Raw genomic sequence first — 6,125 nt, 5'->3', positions numbered from 1 at the left:
GGCATCCACTTCCAAAATGCTAGTTGTAAAACCAAAATTGTATATAAACAAACTGGAACATCTAATTTGAAAAGCACTCAGCTATTGAGTGAGACTGTCAGATGGTATATGGGCTACTGTGATATACATCTACCATAATATGTGTCCTGAACTTGGAATTTGTGTTGTGTTTTGTGGCCAGTTAGAAACTAATGCTGACTTTGTTGTTGTTGTTGTTCTCAATTGCAATGGACCTTGTCACAGAAATCATGAACTTTTTATAAGTGCGTTGTTCAGATAATCATAGAGCTTGCTCAAGTGTCAGAAATAGTCTACTCATCTCAAGCTGAACTAGACATCTTACATTAGCCACATTAATTCAAGAACATACCAGTGCAACCCTCGGGTAGCTGACAGAAACACACTTCACTCACTAAGACACATTTAACATCTGGCACATTCATCAGCCATTTTATCTATTCCTTAGCACAGAGGTTCTACCCTAGAGCTTACACATTTATGAGAATCCTGCTCAGTTTCACCAGTCATACTGCTATTTGTAAGGCAGAGCTGGAGCCTCCATGCCTCCCTGACAGTGCAGCGCTGCAGGCTGGTTGTGAACACTGGTGAAAAAACTTCACCTGGGCTAAGGAGCTGGGAAGCCAGAAGTTCACAGAATTGCCTGTATAAAAGGTGATGGTTGATACCAGAGCTAAGTTGGGGATTACAGAGCTTCAGAGGTTTGACCTGTCCTGATCCCTATCTGCGAGGTTGATGGAAGGGCAGACTGACTTGTGTTCACTGCACAGGATTTGCACTGCACTGAATTTGACCCATACATCAGTGTTTTTGCTCATCTTCAGCAGGGATCAAGAATGGGGTTTTAAATGTGGAAACACAAAATAGAAGGGAAACTGTCTTCTGACTGACAAATAGCAGAGATAAGACACCATACAAGATCTGTCAATACTCTGATTCTTGGTTGAGTGCTTTACTCACTCTTTTTTTTACCCCCAATGCTAAATCTATGGTCAAGAAGGAAGATTTTTTTCTCACAAAGTTAGAATAAATCCGTACACTATTTCAAATGCATTGATAGTATTATTGCACATATTTTAACCTCTTCTACAACCCTGTGAATTACTAGGTTTTAAATCTTTGACCTTTGTATCAAGTCTGCTGTAAGGTGGTAGATAGTGTTTTTGCAACTTGTACTTGCACTGGGGAAAGAAGAGGGAAAGGGAATAGAAGAGCAGATACTTTTTTGTTCATTCTGGGGTCTACATCTATGATACAGGAGTCTCTTGTGGTCAGAAACTGGATTTGGTAAACAAGTGATCACTTTCAGCTCTTTAACAACCTCTCTCTAGCTCACTATATCCACTATCCCATCTTTGATTAGCTTGGTTAAATAGGTAATTTTAGTTAGGGCAGAGACATATCTACACCTTATATCTGCATGAAAGCAGGAGCAATGGGGCCTTCATGTTGACTGGTACTGATAACTGCACTCAACTGCTGAGAGATCATGACTTAAAAGGGAGATTAAAGGTGTTCTTTTAGGTCAGAGTGCAGATTCCTCTAACAAGGCCAATTTTAGAATTTGCCACCCAAACTCACCCTGTTGTATACCATATACACAATATATACTGTATAGTTCTTCCAGATTGTTAATCTCTTTTTTATTTAAGAAACTCAATTAGGGTGGAAAAAACCCCGAAGTATTTCATATATGCTATGCCTTCTTCTTTAGGAAAAAGCCAGGGTAAAGCAGTTCCCCAGCTTCCTAGATTACAATATCACACTTTGCCCAAGGACAGAGTACTTCAAGAACTGGATTATTCTTGATTTTGGGCTTTATAAACTCTCTTCTCTGAACTTCTCATTAACCTTCTGAACTTCATGCCTACTGGATGGATCCCAGCCAACATCCTTCAGCTACCAAAGGACTCTTTGAAAGCAGAGTTTACACCTCAGTTTCCAAATTGTGTTACTGTGGCATACTAACTATATAGAAAAGGAAGGCAAACAGTGGATTTGCCTTTTTAAAAACAGTGGTTGATTAAAAAATAAAGCACCAATAATGTGAGAATCATACAGTACTGAAACCTTCAGACATTTTGGCACATAGCTCTGTCTCTCTCGGACAATTGCATTCCCTTTTTCACTGGTTCTCTCCTCCTGTTCCAAAGCTCCCCCCCGAAGCCATCGAGGGGTGGAGAGCAGAGTGGGTTGTGAAGTGTCTTGGGGTAATCCACTTTGACAGGGAACTACGCTGATTAAACGTTACGGCTTTGGAACAGCAAAGCTCCCATTGCTGTCCATGTACAAGTTGCTGCTTCTATTTAAACCTTCACAGTCACATCTGATGAAGAGAAAATAAGTATGTTTTTATGAATTCCATGAGAAAAATTCCCCTCAGGTGTAGGCTGCATGGTTTGATCAGCTCCAGTATCATGTTTTAGCGTTTCATATTAATCCCACAGATTCTGAGCCAAGAATGCTAGCTTTCCTACTTGCCTGACAGCCAGGCAAAAACACTTTGGCAATTTATTATTTCAGTGAAACTTGCAATATGCAAATTAAGATTTATGGGAAATGAAGGCTTAAAATTATTCATTTATCTTCACATGGAAAAGGTATCAAGTAGTTGCAAGGTGCCAAAAAATACCAGAGCTGGGCAGAGAACAAGCGAATTACAACTCCCAGAAGGCACTGGAGAACTGTACATCAGCATTTTGTGTCCTGATGACAGGAAACAAACTATTTCACAGTCTGAGATTTTCTGGAAGATAGGGAGCTGACCCAGCCCTCGGACTAAGTATCTTGTTTCAGTGTTTCCAACTGAAAATTGTTAAAAGTGTCAGGTAAAGCTAGGTTTTTCAACAAGACTAAACTAAAAGAAAAATTATTATTTTATGGAATGTAAGTATGCTGTTGAAAACACAGTGTCAGGAAAGAACTGATTAAGTACAGATAACATTTATATTCCCTATTATTCTCCCACCCTCCCCCTTGTTTCTCCATGCATAAGCAATTAAGATCATTCCCAGCCGTGTGCCGACCTTTGCTGCAACCACACCAAGGCAAAGAGACACTACCTATTCCCTACCTCATCTTTCTGGCCTAGAACAGAGTAATACAAACCATGTAAGATTCAGAGGTGCTCTAGAGAGATGCATTCCTGTGTGGTCTTATTCCCTTCTTTATATTTGCAGCACTGAAGACAAAAGGATGACACATGGACTGCAGATAGATCCATGCATAGTTTCCTTCATAAGTCAGGGTTTCCAATGAAAACCATTGGAAAACTGAGATACATGCCTAAAGTTCAGCTCAGCCGGAGCCCTGGGGTCCAATTTTGGTCTCAATCAGAAATAATTTCCCTTAAGTTATAGAATTCATAACCATACAAAATCAGTGCATCCAAGCAAAACTCAAGCCACATCTGGTAATAAGGACTTTAACAACAAGAAAGGTATTAAGTAAACAGCACATATGTTTTTCTCAGTCTTATCTCCTCACATACAAACCACCATTTCCAGATTCTGGAAGCTGCTTTGCTTCACTCTAGCTTACTGGAAAATCAAACTTGCCTTAGTTACACACAGTCTACCTTATTCTCTGTTTTCACCTAACTCCTACGAATACCACATAGAATTTGAAAAACTGGTCTTGTGGGGAAGTCATTCAAACGACGCTTCGACTTAGTCAATAAAAATATTTAATTCTGTCTTGGAGAACACAAGCAGTTTAACCAAATGGATCTGATGTCAGGTAGGTGTGGGGCTGGGTCTCCTCAGCCCAGACTTTGCAGCTGGTATCTGGTACCTGCTGTGGCTGATGAGAGGGTGCTCTCCAGTGTGCAATCTGAGAATGGCACAGCAGCAGAAAAGCTGTGTTCAGCAAGTGAAAGAAAGAGTATGTGTGTTCTGAGACAGCCACCTAGTGAGCTTAGTGAGGAAGCAAGAGCTAGAAGAAAATTCAGCGAACTCACAGAGACTGGAGTTACACTACAAATACAGTTCTAAACCAGTGCTAAAAATAGCAATGCATTTCATAGGTTTTTCACCTCACGGAGCAGTAGCAGAGCAGAAGGGCTCTTGAACTACTTAACAGGTGTGAGACAAGATTCCTCACCACTTTACGATTCTAGAAATGAATGTTCAGGTGAGAGTTCAACTATTAGAAAAGATGTCTGAGGGTTAAGTGAACATAAAAATTTGCTTAGGAACAAGTATGCATGCATGGGTTTTTTTATATATAGATATATGTGTGTGTATACACACACACCCCCCTACCCATTTCTAAATCAAAACTGACTGTTGACTGAAACCCCTTATGCCATGCAACATATAAAAAGGCAGAGAAGTCCAGAGGAAGAGATCCTTTGAAAAGGAATTCACACACAGTGACCACTTGTTTGTATTCTAACAGTTGTGCTAACCTAAATTTGAACACGAAAATAACATGAAGTCTTTTGAGTAAGACAAGAGAACCTATTAATCTAGTTCACATCAGGAACAGTACTTGTATTTGGTAGTTGTTTGTATTAAATTCCAGGTCTACGAAAGAAAAGGGAAAAAAAAAAGCTCTCAACCATAAGAGTTCACAGAAAAACGTTCAGGCATGATTTCTGCATTTGCCTTTGCAAAGTTATTCCAGGGAGACCTCCAACAAAGTTATACACTTATGGTCTGTATCTGTGCTAGTGATCTAGATGTTCAAAGAGCCACAACATGCAACTTTATCCTCATGTTAGAAAGACACAGATGTATGGAATTATAATGAAGTTGCCAGACTTCACACCTCATTAGTCCAATGGTTACCTGTTAATTGCTGCTTGCTGAAGTCCCTTTTGCTATGAAGACCTACTTGTCAGAAGAAGAATTCCAAATGGTCTCTTTACAACTGCCATCACTGAAAAGAAAGAAAAAAACATCAGCTGAAATAAAAATGTAAGACACTAGCAGAAAACCTTATGAAAAACATGGATCTCTAAAATTTCATCTAATATTGATATGCCATAGAATATCTGCAGGGAGTGAGCAGGTCAAAGAAGAAAAAACTAAACCCTGCAGATGAAACTGTTTGGGATGCTGCAGAATATCAATTTAGATATTTACTGTCTCCTAAAACTGCCATAGCTGCAGATCATGTCAGTCTTGAGCCATTGCTGAACCCTTGGACACACAGTTCCTTTGTTCTTACAGACTCGCAGTGTTAGTAATCCCCAAGTCCAACAATATAATAATATCCCAAAAATAGCTACGAATTCATCTCAGAAACATCAGCTCCGCATGTCTAATTAAATATCCTTCACGCATAAAAATAATTGCAAGGAAAAAGATATCTCCCTCATGAGGGCCAGATGATTTTAATTAGGTCTCACTCAAAATCTGCCTAGCCTCATATGGCTCAGCTCACTAGAAAACACTCAGTCACAGTGAGATTCCATGCTGTGCTCCAGGCCTCTCCTTCCCCTTTCACAGTGGTTGCTGCTCTTCTGTCCCATTTTCTCCCTGTTCTTTAAGAATTTACTGTAATCCAGCCCTCAGAGCTCCAGTTCTGAAACTCTCCATACATGTGGGGCTGGTGTAATTTGCTGATTTCTTATGGTTTTATATCTCTGGAAGAGCTAGCCTGCACATATGGCACGCTTATGTGTAGAAACTGAACACAAGCACAAAGGTTCCACACAAAATCTGTAGAGGTGGAGAAACAGTATTTATTTATTCCAGATAAGAGTTACAGCCCCGTTATCCTCCCATAGACAGAAGCAGATCTGCTATCAGCCCAGCAACTGGAATACAAACTCAGATCTCATTGTCTTCCTTACAGGGCAAGAGGGGTTAAATTCTGATGGCAGCTCACCAGACCCTGAAAGGTATCGCCAGAGGAAGTCTGAGTGCCACCACCAACAGAAGAAATCCCCACAAATTCACACTTCTGCCATCTTCCTCCACAAACCTCGCTTTTGATCTCTTTTGTATCCAGGGAGGAATCTGTGTCACAACGCTGGGCTGTTCTGGGACTATGTCAAGATACGTGAGATAAGCACTTTTCAGCGTCTCAGATCCTAGTCAGATATTTAAAGCTTTGGAATTAAAGAACTGGCATCCTTTCATAAAGTAAATCACTCTTTC

Source organism: Chaetura pelagica, unplaced genomic scaffold (assembly GCF_000747805.2).
Source record: "Chaetura pelagica isolate M959 unplaced genomic scaffold, ChaPel_1.0 scaffold139, whole genome shotgun sequence".
NCBI classification, from domain to species: Eukaryota; Metazoa; Chordata; class Aves; order Apodiformes; family Apodidae; genus Chaetura; species Chaetura pelagica.
Note: the sequence above shows the minus strand (reverse complement) of the source record.